At 42.6% G+C, this 12,938-nt stretch overlaps 1 pseudogene; it reads left to right on the top strand.

The window, feature by feature from the left end:
* Nucleotides 1-8,770: 8,770 nt before the first annotated feature.
* Nucleotides 8,771-9,121, top strand: LOC129783145 (transmembrane protein 272-like; annotated as a pseudogene).
* The last annotated feature ends 3,817 nt before the right edge of the window (nt 9,122-12,938 follow it).

Here is a 12,938-nt window from a genome sequence, read left to right as displayed (position 1 = left end):
AGAACTACTACAGAGTGTATTTTATTTCACTTTTTCTGCCAATATCCCCACAGCCTTGCTGACCAAGGGATATTGTTTTTATCTGAACTGGGCAAGCCTCCCCCTTATCATTTTTACTGTAACAGGTAAAGCATTTTTCACCTTTCCTGGAATTTATTTTCAGATACACCTGGTTAAAAATTTCTTTTACTTCAGGGAGGTCCTCTTTTCCTCTTTTCTGTTGAATTAAAGATAAGCTCAATATTTCAATTACTTGATCATATTTAACTTTTAATTTCATTTCCCCTTCTTTAAACGTCTAGATGTTCTAATAAATCTCATGCCAACAAAGATTTTAGTGAATTTGGCATTCTTATTTGTTTGTTGTTTTTTTTTTTACTTTGTACTTTAAAGGTTTCAGGATGTTTTCCTGGTGGCCAGCAGCTCCCACAACTGTAACAAATTTATTTATTTATTTATTTTTTACTGAAGTTTAACAAGTAAGTTGGTTTTGTATTCACTGAAATTCCACCTCATACCCATTCCCTGCCCTAGAGGGGCCGTTACCGGTCCTGTTGTACTGCAAATGCTGCAGCAATTGGGGTGACATTATCAGGTCCTTCTGCTCAATCGTCAGCAACAGCAACCCCCTCCTCCTCCCCAGCAGAAAGGTTCGGGGCAGGAGATGCTCTTCCTGCTCTGCAGGTTACACAAGCCTGCCTCTGCAGCAGCACTTCTGTTTTAACTCTTTCTTACCCTGAATGCAAATCTGCTACTTGTTGCTTTAAGTCTGTGTTATTACATATCAGGCCTTCGCAGGCAAACAGAAAACATCCTGCCATGCATCCCAGCATGATTCAGTCGCACCTTCGAGAGGGTACGGGGGTTTGTACAAACTCACCCCAACACTTACACACACACGCCTCAGGTTTTACATACATCAGTACAAGTTTTTATATCTTACAACGTGTTTCATTCTGGTTGCTCCACAGAGGGAACCGCAACCTGAACTTTTTAACACAAAAATTTCAACAAGAACATCTTTCTAGTTTAGGTCTCAGTTTTTTCCTATCCTTTTCTAGAGCCACAATCAAAGATCAGGTGATGTTAATCCCACACTCTAGAATTTCTAGTGCTAGTACCATAGGATCCCGAGGGGGTACTAATCCACAGTCCTTTTGCCACTCAGGTTTGTCCTGGAGGACGAAGAACATGTCTGCATACGATACTTCGTCCCATTTTCCTTCTCTTCTCAGACACAACATTAATTGCAGGAGAGTGTTATAATCTAACGTTCCTCCCTCCTGAGGCCATTTCGCATCGCTCTCCAATTTATACAAAGGCCACCACTGATTACAATATTTAACCAATTTCCTTCTATTTTCGGTACCACCATGTCCTACAATATCACTCCAATGTTTTAATATACAACCCAAGGGCGATTTTTCACAGGGCTTACTCCTTCCATTTCCCATTCTGCAATTTTAATTACTTTGTTTTTTCTTTTTTTCCGGCCGCCTTAGCCACCCAAGGTCAGAAACGCGGATCGAGCTTCTTACTCGTTTTGCACTCAAACGCCTGTCTCAAGCACTCTTGCACTCACACTCAGTCAAAATAATTAAGCTATACACGGAAAATCAAAATGCGCATCTCAATCACACCATTCACACTCTCCGGGCAGCCCGCAGTCACACAAGCAGTATGTTATACGGTACCGTGCACTTATGTACAAACTCTTAGGAACACTAACAGTTCACAAAGTATGCATTTCAATGAACAATTGTCAAAAAACAAACAACAAACAAAAAAACAAATTTTTTCCTGGTCTTAAGCAGAGTGTTAAGTTTTCCGCTATTTGCCTAGAATTACCAGAATATTATTATTTTTCAACATACATTTCATAACTCCGAGTTTTGAACACATAACAAGACAACACACAGAACAAACAAGACACAGAGCGCTATTTCAGTTGTTACATTCCAGGAATTCCCCAATTCTTAAAACAACCTAAAGGAAGTTTTTAGCTTCCTCTTTTTCCTACGCAAAAGTTTCCCTTTTGCTGTGAGGTCCCTCTTGTTCCTGTGAGATTCCGCCTTATTCCGTCCCACACCCCGCTTTCCGTCACGAGGCCTCCGGGCTTTTAGGAATGGCAGTAACCTCGGGTTTGCTCGATCTGCCCTCAAGATCGCTAGCGGCCACCCCTTGGTCAGCAAACCCCCTCCCAAGGTACCTTTCCTCCTGGGGACTACGCTGCGCGCCGGACGTCTCCGTGCGTCTCACCAGCCGCCCCGTTACTAAACATACCGTTTTATCCGTGGATCCAGGGGTTTCTCTCCTGCTCCCGGGTGAGCAGCTGAGAAGAGGAGGCTCCTCCGAGGAAATCTCCCAGGGCGCGCCTAGGAGCGTCCGCTCCGCAGCTGGTCCCTCAGCCGAGCAGAAATCCTCCTGCCTGGCTCGCCAAACTGACGTGCGGAATTAGACTCTATAACTCGAAAGTTATAAAGTAGGTATGTTTATTGCGCGCAGATGCACGGGGGATCGCTCCTCCACAAGCGTGCATGCCCGAAGTGACGAACCATCTCACATTTATACAATGAACAAATGAATATTCAATTAACACCTATACATATTTGTTACCTAAACCCCGCTTTGTATGTTAATTAGCTTATCAGTCCTTTGCCTGGAATGTGGTGGTCTTGCAGGTTTGTAGGTGATTCATGTCCTTGTGACCATCCGATCTTCTCCAGCAAGGAGACTTAGCACTCCCTCCCTCTAGATAGCATTGGAATATCTCTCATCCTTTTCTCATTCTCTTTTAAATAGCCCCTTTGTTAGAGGAAGAGGGGCAGGCGTCTCTTCAAAACTGTAGGTGTCTCCTCAGAGCTGTGTGCCTATGTGACCAGACATCGCACCCATGACCAGTCACCACACCCACATTCCTTGAGCAGACATATACAATCACAATCGATGTCCATTGTCGCCATTTCACACTATTTCTCCATATTACTGTTACCTCTTGATTTTTTATTTTAATTTCTAATTGCAATTCAACAATTAAATCTCGTCCTAACAGATTAAATTCTGCTTCAGGGACGAGCAAGAGTTCACCCATTCCAAATTTATTTTCAGTTTCGAATACCACATTTTTGATTTTGCTTACTTTAAAGGGTTCTCCTTTTGCCCCAATTACTTGTACTTTTTCAGGGGAAACTTTACATCCCTCAGGTATTTGCTTAATAGTTGATTTTTCAGCCCCAGTGTCTACTAAAAAGGTGAACTCTTGTTTATGGGGACCTATTTTTAATTTTATCAAGGGCTCATGATGACTCCGGTCCCCTAAGATATAGAGCCCCTGACTCTCCTATTTGCCACAAACTGAGTTTTGAGGAGCGCTTGCCCTAAAGGGTCGTCTGGATTTACCCCAGAGTACAGCTGAAGGGCTTTCCTCAGTCGTTCCAGCCACTCAGTAGGGCTTTCATCTTTCTTTTGCATTTCATTAAATGCTTTATTGATATTCTGGCCACGGGGTACTGCTTCCCTAATCCCCTGAATTACTATAGTTCTCAGGTCCTGCATATGAGTTCTATGCACTGGATCCTGATTATCCCAATTAGGTCTTTGGAGTGGCCATTTAATATCTGCTTGGGGTCCCTGGGCATGCTGAGCATCCCACAGTCTCATTCCTGCTCGTCATCATATCTCTTTCCTCGGTAGTAAATAATTGACCAAGGATAGATTACATCTCATCCCAAGTATAAAGGTTTGGTCCCAAAAAATTGATTTAATCTTTCTGCCACTCCGAGTGGGTCCTCAATTAAGTTTCCCATCTTGGTTCTTTTAAAATCTCGTAGGTCAGCCGAGTTTAGGGGTATGGAAATATATCCGATCACAGGTTGAGGTCCCCCCATGGGTATTTCCCTTAGGGGGTACATCTGAGCTGCCCCTTTCTGACTTCTAGTTATGCGTCTAGGAAGAGGGGGAGACCCTTGTTCCGACTCTGGTGGGGGAGTGGGCGCTCGGGGGACCTCTGCGGGAGCAGGAGGAGGAATGTAAGGAGGGGGGGTTAGAAGGGTTTCGTCCAACTCTTCCTGCTTTTTCTTTTGTTTAGTTTTCATTTCATTCAGTGGGTAAAGTCTAGCTCCCGGTCTTTCTAGCCACACTTCCGCATATCGACTCTCCTCCGGGTTAAGGGGTTTTCTATTATTAACCCAGAGGTTTAATTGCTGTCTTACCCAATCTTCTTCTGACCCATAGACTGGCCAAAAGACATTTTTAGAAATCTTCTTCCCTCCCCATATCTTAGTACAATATTCTATCATCTTCTGCTTATCTTTCCCTAGAGTTCCAGGGAAATATCTCCAATTGTCTAAGATATATGCCAGAGGGGTATTCTTAGGTACAGTGGGTACCCTTCCCATGGGAGTCGAAGGCTTGCTGCCCTTCGCCCCCATCTTCTGGAATATCCACAAACATACACTCACTCGCTCCCCTTGTTCCTGGCCCAGTCCCTCGTGGGAGATGGGAAACGCAGTACTTAAGAGTCCGCACTCGCTTGGTTCAGTATATCGAACCTCTCACTCGTTATATCCCAGGAAACCCAATCCCGCCCGAACGGCAAACCCGCGAACAAATTCGCAATATACTTACGCGTCCTGCGTCTTCGTCCGGACTCCCGTGCACAGAATTTTTATGGGATTTTACCGGTTTCTCCTTTGCTCATTATTCTAGAATTTAGGTTCGTCGGTAAGGTTGGAGTAAGCTGTTGGTCGCGGGGCCGCGAAATGTCGCGGGGCGCCTCCCCGGAGGACCAAAGCCCACCGTTCCTTATCCGTGTCACGGCACCAGAATTGTTATAAATTGAGACCACAATAGATCATAATCCAATTAAATTTTTTATTAATTATAGCAAGTAGAATATGAGCAAAACCAGCGCTGGACGACAGGGGAGTCTGCGCTCTGCCAACTGCCGTCCTGAGCAGTTCAAACAGTCCCTTTTTATACCTTTTTTTTTACTTTCGTGTTCATGAAGTAGTGGAGGTGTTGACCCTTCATTCATATGCACAAGCGGCATCCTGGACACCTGGCGGTTATCTTATCTTTTGTTGCCTAATCTTTACATTGGGCTTAACATAAATCTTAATAAACAATACCCTATTCCATAGTTTCTTACATCCGTGTCACACCCTCATCACTATAAAGCTATAACTCTGCATTTACTCTAGGGTAAAGGATTGTCTTTTTCTGACAGTCCCTTTGCAGATGGTGTTAACTGTCTGCTAGAGGCTTGTCACAACAGACTGCAGAGCTACTTTAGGGCTTCTCAGCAGGATTAAGCAAAACTTTTTTTTTTGCTGTCCCAGTGATGTTCCTGTGAAAGGAAGGGAAAGGGACAGAGCTGAAGGAAAAACTTTGGAACTGGCACTGGTAGGGCATGAAGGGATAAGAACAGCAAGTGCTGCTGCTGGAGGAAACATCTGTACTGGTAGCAGTGGCTGTTCTGGATAGCTAACGGGGGCAGCAGCAAGCTGGTACCCAGCCTACCTTCCTGGTGCACAGCATTGGCAGAGGCAGGGTAGACCTGATGGGTTGTGGCCTAATGTTTCAGTGCAGGCAGCCTGTCCCTTGAAAGGGAATCTGCCAGTCTCCCATTTGACAGCACTGCATATTGCAGCCAGGAGGTAGCTATGTTTCCCTTTCATTATGTTTCTAGCCCAAAAAAATTGATCTAGGATTGAAAGGTGGGAAAGAATATTCCTCTGCAGGTCTTTGCATCCCCTACACTCTTTCACAGTGGTAAACAAACCACAGTACATCACTGGGACATGGATCCTCCTCCTGAGGACCTTTGGTCAGTAAATAAGTAAATGGAGAATAAAAGAAAGTGCTTAATCTTGTTATGAGGAATTTGCTATGTTAAGAGTTCTACTGAGAAATGCTTAGCCATTCAATCATACCAGTGGACTTATCTGTATAATCAAAGGTTCATTTAATAATAGTTTAGAAAAGATTAGAGCAGAATCAAAAGGAAATTTTAATGCTAGTGAGTTGAAGCCTACATAAAAAATGTTGACTGTTTCTTAGCAATTTCTGGTTTAAAGTCAGTTTTTCTCACCCTAAATAAGATGGTAAGTGGGTCAGTTAATATTCATGCTGATGTCAAATAATGGCTTGAATTTGGCTTCAGTTGACAGCAGGACTGCCTATTCTACTGTTTGGCAATACATTTAGTCAGAATTTGATTGGCTTAACTCATGTGTCATCTCCCAGTGTAGTCAAATTCGACCTGTCTCAGCTCTGCCCTCTGTTGTGTTCATCAGACTTCACTGACCTTGAAGTTTTGGGTTTTTTTGCTTGACCTCTGAAAGTTAAAAAGTCAGAGAATGTGTATAGGATGAAGTTTGAATGAACACTGTCCAGTGATGGACGTCATGTAATAGCAAGTCATTCTGGCCCACATCTGCATAGATCTGTAGGCTCCTCATCTGTTTCTTTATCACCTTCGGTCTTTTAAAAGGCAATGGTAACCTACAGACATTCACCAAAGCAACCGAACCATTCTACAACATCCAGAAAGGCCTGCTGAATTCATGTCATGCTCCTCCATAAATGTATATTCAGCAGTAATTAACAATGTGAGCAAGTGCCAGAATTTGTTTCAATCACAGCTTGGCAAGGCAGTATCCATAAGAATTAAATGCACTTTTCATGAACTGGTAAGATGTAGCTGAGATGCATAAATCACCTGGGAGGTTCCTCTGACTTCCTCAAAACCAGTGCTCACCATTCCCACTGCTAGGCTTGGTGAAGCTTGAGTACAGACAGCTGCCTATGTGTTAAGCCCACCCTAGCGAGCTGCACAGAGCTTCAGTCCAGCCACAGGTCCCTATGTGGAAAACTCAGACCCACTGGCCAGATATGTTTATCTCTCCTGTGTGTCATGAGCCTGCCTAAAATAAACGTTCACCTGAAAAGAAGATGCCCTGCTCATTTGAACAAGCCTACCAGTCTGAGTGCTCAGCTGGATGTGAGACATCCAGTGGAAACACCATTTTTTTTGGCCTATGTTGGTGCTGGGACTTTAATCTGTTTCTCACAAACTGGTACCAACACCTGGGCTAGAAAAATAGCTGGTTTTCTGAACAAGTATGTAATTGTTTACATATAATTGAATAGTTTTACAGGGAAGAACAAGAGAATCCTCTTCCCGAGATGTCCTGGATCCTCTTGCTAAGCCTTGCCTGTAGAAAATTTGGCACCCAGACTAATATCTGAACTAAGCCAAACATATACCCAAATGGCTTTTCCTTAGCTGGTGTTCTCACCATTAATCACTGACAAATGGAGAAGGAAGAGTGTAAAACAAGGGGTGCTATTCTACCTCATTTCAAAGAGAAGAATGAGCACAATATAACTTGGAGAGAACACAGCTGAGAACCCCTGCTTGGACAGTATGTCACTCCCCATAGCCACTCAAAAATCCACATTTTTTACCTCTCCATCTGAATTTTATTCCTGGTTGGCCAGGGCAGTTTCTTGCTCAGTTGGTTTCTGAGAGTCCCTTTCCTAAAGACACAGCTCACTGCAGGAAGGCTTACACAGGAACCTAAAAATGGGAATTGTGATAACAATAGCTAGTGTCTTGAGGACTGGGCCAAGTGTTTCAGGTGTAGCAAGAACACAGGTTTCACAATGTTTGGCTCAAATCCTTGTTGGACCCTTTATATATCTCACCTATAAATCTACCAAAATTAAGAAACTCATTTAGGGACAGAAATTTGAAAGCTTCTACACACCTACATACAACCTACTTACCTACCTGTAGAGGAATGAAGCTGGGTTAATTATCATTGATAATATCCAGCTGTGGGCTGGCTTCAGGGGTAGTGGGTTGGCTGATGTAGATAAGGTGCAGCTGTGGCTGGTTCTGTTAAGGAGTTGGGCAGCCAAGGAAAGGAGAGCAGCTGAGGAAGAAACAGAGAGAAGAGCAGGTTCTGGATGAGGGTAGACTAGGAGAAGGCAACAGAGGGACTGGCATGAAGAGTATGTTGGTATGAGAAGGTAAAAGACCTTGTTGCAGTTTGATAGTTTGGAGAGTGCTGTGATACCTACCTACATATTTTGTATTGCCCAAAATAAACTAGAAAACTTCTAAGTGTTGCTGATGAATCCTACTGCATTTCCCTGTAGACCAGACCTTCCCAACCTCACAGTGTCATGGTATTCCACCTATTTCTCTGCTTGTTCTGACTGAAGGCAGGAACAGAGCAATCTGAAAAAATTACATTTAATTGAAGAAAACTTGACAGAATCATTCTGAGTAGCTGAAGCAATTTATTTGGGGTTTAGGTCAAAGTCTAAATACTTCATAGTTTTATTTAAGCTGATTCACCTACATAGCCATGGAAAACAGGAGAGATAAATCCACCTGCTACACAGCAGGAACCACTCTACTTAAGTCATGTAGCAGTTCCTTTAATCTGTTCTTAAGTCTTCAGCGTGGGAGCTGCTGTTGTCTCCCTACACAATTTGTTCTCATGCCTTTCCATTCTTACCATTGGCAAGTTTTTTTTTTTCCCCAATGTCTGGCCTAAATCTCACTGGTGTAGGGGAAAACTGCATTATTTTCCAGCAGGATCTGCCTCATTTGTGGGTCCTCAGCTTTCTCTCATGTGATTTTTTTTTTTCCCACACCCATTTTAATTCGGCCCAAAGGCTGGCCATGGCCAGGTTTTCAGACTTTCCGCAGCCCATTACTTACTGCCTTTTTCTCCTCCAATGCCTCCAGGTGACTCTCCTGCTGTATGACTCAACCGGGATGAGGCAGTTGCTTTCCAAGTCTGTTGTGATTGATGATGATGACTAATATCCCTGGAGGCAGAATGCTCACAAGTACTACATCCATCTAACTCTCAGCCTTTTCCTCTTTCTCTGGTTCATTCTTGGGAACTACTGGTTTTTTTCTGTGTACCTGCCAAATTTCATCCCACCTTTCCATCAGCCTCAGGATTACTGTGACAAAACCCTGTACATTTTTGCCTTTGGTGTTCTCATTATTAGCCATACTGTTCTCTTTCTCCTCATCTTTTGTAGCTGCTGCATATATTGTTTTTCCAGGCAAAGATACTCTTTCAAGGAAGACTAAATGTCACATAAATAAAACCCCAGATGTTTGGGAAAGCATGTACAACAAAGAACAGGCAATAATTCATCCTTGTGTACATCTTTGTTGTACTATATATGTATGATAGTCAACTGCAAGAGAAAATTGTAAAATACAGTGCCATCTGGAAATTGCTAAGCTGAAATACAGCAAAGTCAATGTAAAATTGCTGCTATGGGTGCCAGGGTGCACTCTTGCTAACTTGTACATCCCCTTTTTTAACTCTTGGATATTCTATCTGAAGTAAGCTCTTGCAGATGGCAAACTCCTCTAAACCCAGGTCCCCTTATGTTGTTTCAGCATAGTATACCTTTGCCTATAAAAGTAGCCATGTTGTCTTCACTGGATCCGAACATCTCCGTAGCCTTGCTGAGGTGTACTGTTGTCCCTGTGTTACAGGTGAGGGAGCTGAGACAAAGAGGTAAAGGGCTGTATTCAGACCACCTTGCATGGTGCATGGACTTTGACAGTAACTTAGACGCTCACTGGAGAGCTATTCAGGCCACTGTTGGACCAGCCTGTAAATAGCTATGATTGCAATGCAAGCGTGTATAAAAGGCAGCCTGAATACGGCCCCCAGGTACTTAGACTAGAAAGCATCTATATGTAACTTTGGTGCTAAACCAGATAGTCTGAATATATCCGTGTTTTTCTGATACATCCAAACTGAGCCAAGGCTGCTTTGCAAGTCATCAGCAGAATAAGGAACTGAGCTACAGAGTACTGAATTGGTGCTTTACCCAGGGCTCAGCATTCCTCGGTCTGGGGAGACCCTTCAACTTTTTGTAGAGTGGTAATTTCACAGCACCACAGCAACACAAAGATGGTTTTCAAACCATTGTGATCAAGTTCATAGAAAAATGATGTTGGTATTTTACATATGAATTTTAAATATAATATAGATTTAAAATATAAAACACGATAATAAGGCATGGGCAGGGATGTGAGAATTTCAGGTGGATGTGTTTGCTGTGGCAGTTCTCTGGTTGCGGTGTGAGTGTACATTTGATTTGTTCACCTTGGTGCTGTACATATGAAAATTTATACTTGATGCACAGATGTAATGCAAACAGCTTTTGAGTCAACAGCAGTGTCAGCTTTAAAAGCACCAGCATGCACAGAGGCAATTGTTTTGTGACATGATGGAAGAAGCCTGTAACTGGTCCTGGTAGGCTGTTTTTCATGTGTTGATGAATGCAGTGTAAAAGTGCTCTTTCTGCTTTCACTTTTATGCGCTTCTGTTAATATGGTCAAAATGGAGGGGCTCCCCTTTATAAAAGCATGAGAGTGGCCCCAGACACAGGAAGAGGATGTGTGTTTTGGGTATTTTTTCTGTCAAAACCCACACAGCTGAAACCTCTGTTTTAGAGAAACCTAAAAGAATTATACAATGCCTGTGGAAGGGTGAGATCTGTAAAAGAACCTCAACAATATGCCACAGCTAAACAGGCTCTGCTCAACCATCCTTCCCGGGACTGAGGCTGAACACACTGTGACATCTGTGGAAACCACCTGTCTTCAACCACAAACATTTTTCTCAGGGGCTATTGTATTGTTAACTAAGGGTGCATTTGGTTCATAAGGACTTTAATTCAGGTCCTGGCTTTAAAAATTGTTTATTTCCAGTAAACTAATCTTAGAAAGAAGGTAGGATAAAGGGTGAAATAATCCGATAAGAGGGCCGCATTAGTGTAGCATTCTCCTGCTCGGCAGCAGCCACTCAGGAGAAGTCACAGTCAGGCTGTCCCTGCTCAGAAATCCATGGAATGGGAATTAGTAACACTGCTGGCTGACTTAGGCCATGCATCATTTTATGTAGGGAGATATGACCAGTGGAAATCTTTCCTTTTGTTTGTGGGCTTCAGATTGTGTCTGGGAGAAATCACAGGCTGTGTTTTGCCAAAAGCTGCTCCTCCCCGTGTTCTCCACTGCCTTTCTAAAGGTACTGTGCATTTCTGAAACGTAATTGCACTGCTTCCATCAGTGGAATGTTAGAATTCCTCCTTCCCACCCCAAATACTCCACTGGCTCAGCACTTGGGCTCCTGGATTTCAGTGTTCAGTTCTAAACTGATCTACGCGATCTTACCCTCAGTGGAAAGCGTCTTTCATTCATTAAGATGCCAAAGCATTTAAGAAACTGCCTATCAGCAGGCATAACTCCATCACTTACTTGAATGCAACAAAGCAGCTGTTTATCGTTACTCATGAACTTTACCCAAAAGCTTAGAACAGGCATAAAAAAGAAAATTATACTCAGCTGATAATGTAAAAGATATTTAACAAGAAAATAGATACACAGGACTCCAGTACAAACTTCCCTTTCTTATAAAACACTGCTAGAATAATTCTTGATCACAAAGAATTAAGGGCTCATACTCCTGATTAACTCTGAATTGATTCCCACGCCACTGCACATTCAGTAACCTTGCAGCAAGTGATGATGTATGCACTCCTATCTGAGCAAATAGGAGGTGATTCTAGTTCAGCCCGGAGGAGATGTAAGCAAAGTCACATTGCCTTGCATTTTGTGTGCCTCTGTGAACACAGTTACAGCAGCTCAGCAGATGTGCAATGATTTATCAAACTTCAGCCGCACAACAGTAAGCCTGAGGCCTATGTCTCATTCATGGGAGGCTAAGGCTAACTGCTTCTTTACAGTCTACCACGCAAGCTTAATTCTTTGGGTATAAGAACCCAGTGCCTTCATTGACATCGCAGGAAACTTCTGTCAAAACAAAGTGCTGGTGTTTAGTACCTTGTTGGCATAAACCCAGTATGATGGAGAAAGTATTAACAAAGCAAAAGGCATTTGTGAAATATTTTGAAGTTATACAAAGTAAACAAAAAAGCTTTGTTAGGAGAGGAAAATTCCAAATCAATAGTATTTACCTTTACTTATGTAAATAAGCTATGGCACATCTAAGTGTGAACATCAACACCTCCAAAACTGTTGGAGCCATCAGCTCTGTATCCAGAGAGACTTGATGTGCCTTCTGCACTTTCACTGCTACTGTGTCCTTCAGCAGGCAAAAATCATGCAGGTGTGGAGCAGGAACACCTGGTTTTGGGCATATCATTAAGTACAACTGAGTTACAGTGACTTACTAAGTTACCACTCTTCTCCTGACCCACCATCAGCAGTGTAATTTCTCTTGGGTTGCTCCAATGGCTAAATAAAGCACTCTGCTTAAATCCAGAGTAGCTTAATTGAAGGCACTTTATCTCACTTTGGGATAAGCTAGGAACATATGCATGGGCCACAGCACCTTAACTTGGCAAGCAGCAATGTTTTAAATTGCCACAAACTGATGGTGTCCCAGACATATATGCTCAGTCCCTAGAGAAGTAGGCACATTTACATTTCCTCAGAAACAGCTGTGGGGGAATTAAGTCATTACAGCCCAAAGGTCAAATGGCTGAAAATACAATCTACACCTTGGTATGAAAACATTTAATATTTTGCCAGTGGACCAAAATTACAAATTGAAATGTTCTTTTTTCTTTCTTTTTTTTTTCCCCCCACAGTAATGTAAATGTGTTCTGGAAATGGAAAAAAATACACCCTTAAGCTAATTATTATGAACTCAGAAATATGTTGACTACAATGCAGGAAACCAGCTGTAACTGTTCCAGTTAAATCCTCTTGCCTTCTTGAGAAACAAAGGTCTATTTCTAGCTTTTAAAGCAAAAAAATATACATTATTTCAAGCCTGCTTACTTCTAGTTATGGGTACTACAAAAATCTAATAATATAAAGACACAAAGGCACTTTTGCATGCACACACAGACTCTAGACA

This window comes from Falco peregrinus, chromosome W (genome assembly GCF_023634155.1).
Source record: "Falco peregrinus isolate bFalPer1 chromosome W, bFalPer1.pri, whole genome shotgun sequence".
In the NCBI taxonomy this organism is placed as follows: Eukaryota; Metazoa; Chordata; class Aves; order Falconiformes; family Falconidae; genus Falco; species Falco peregrinus.
Note: the sequence above shows the minus strand (reverse complement) of the source record. Positions and strands in the feature narration are given on the sequence as shown.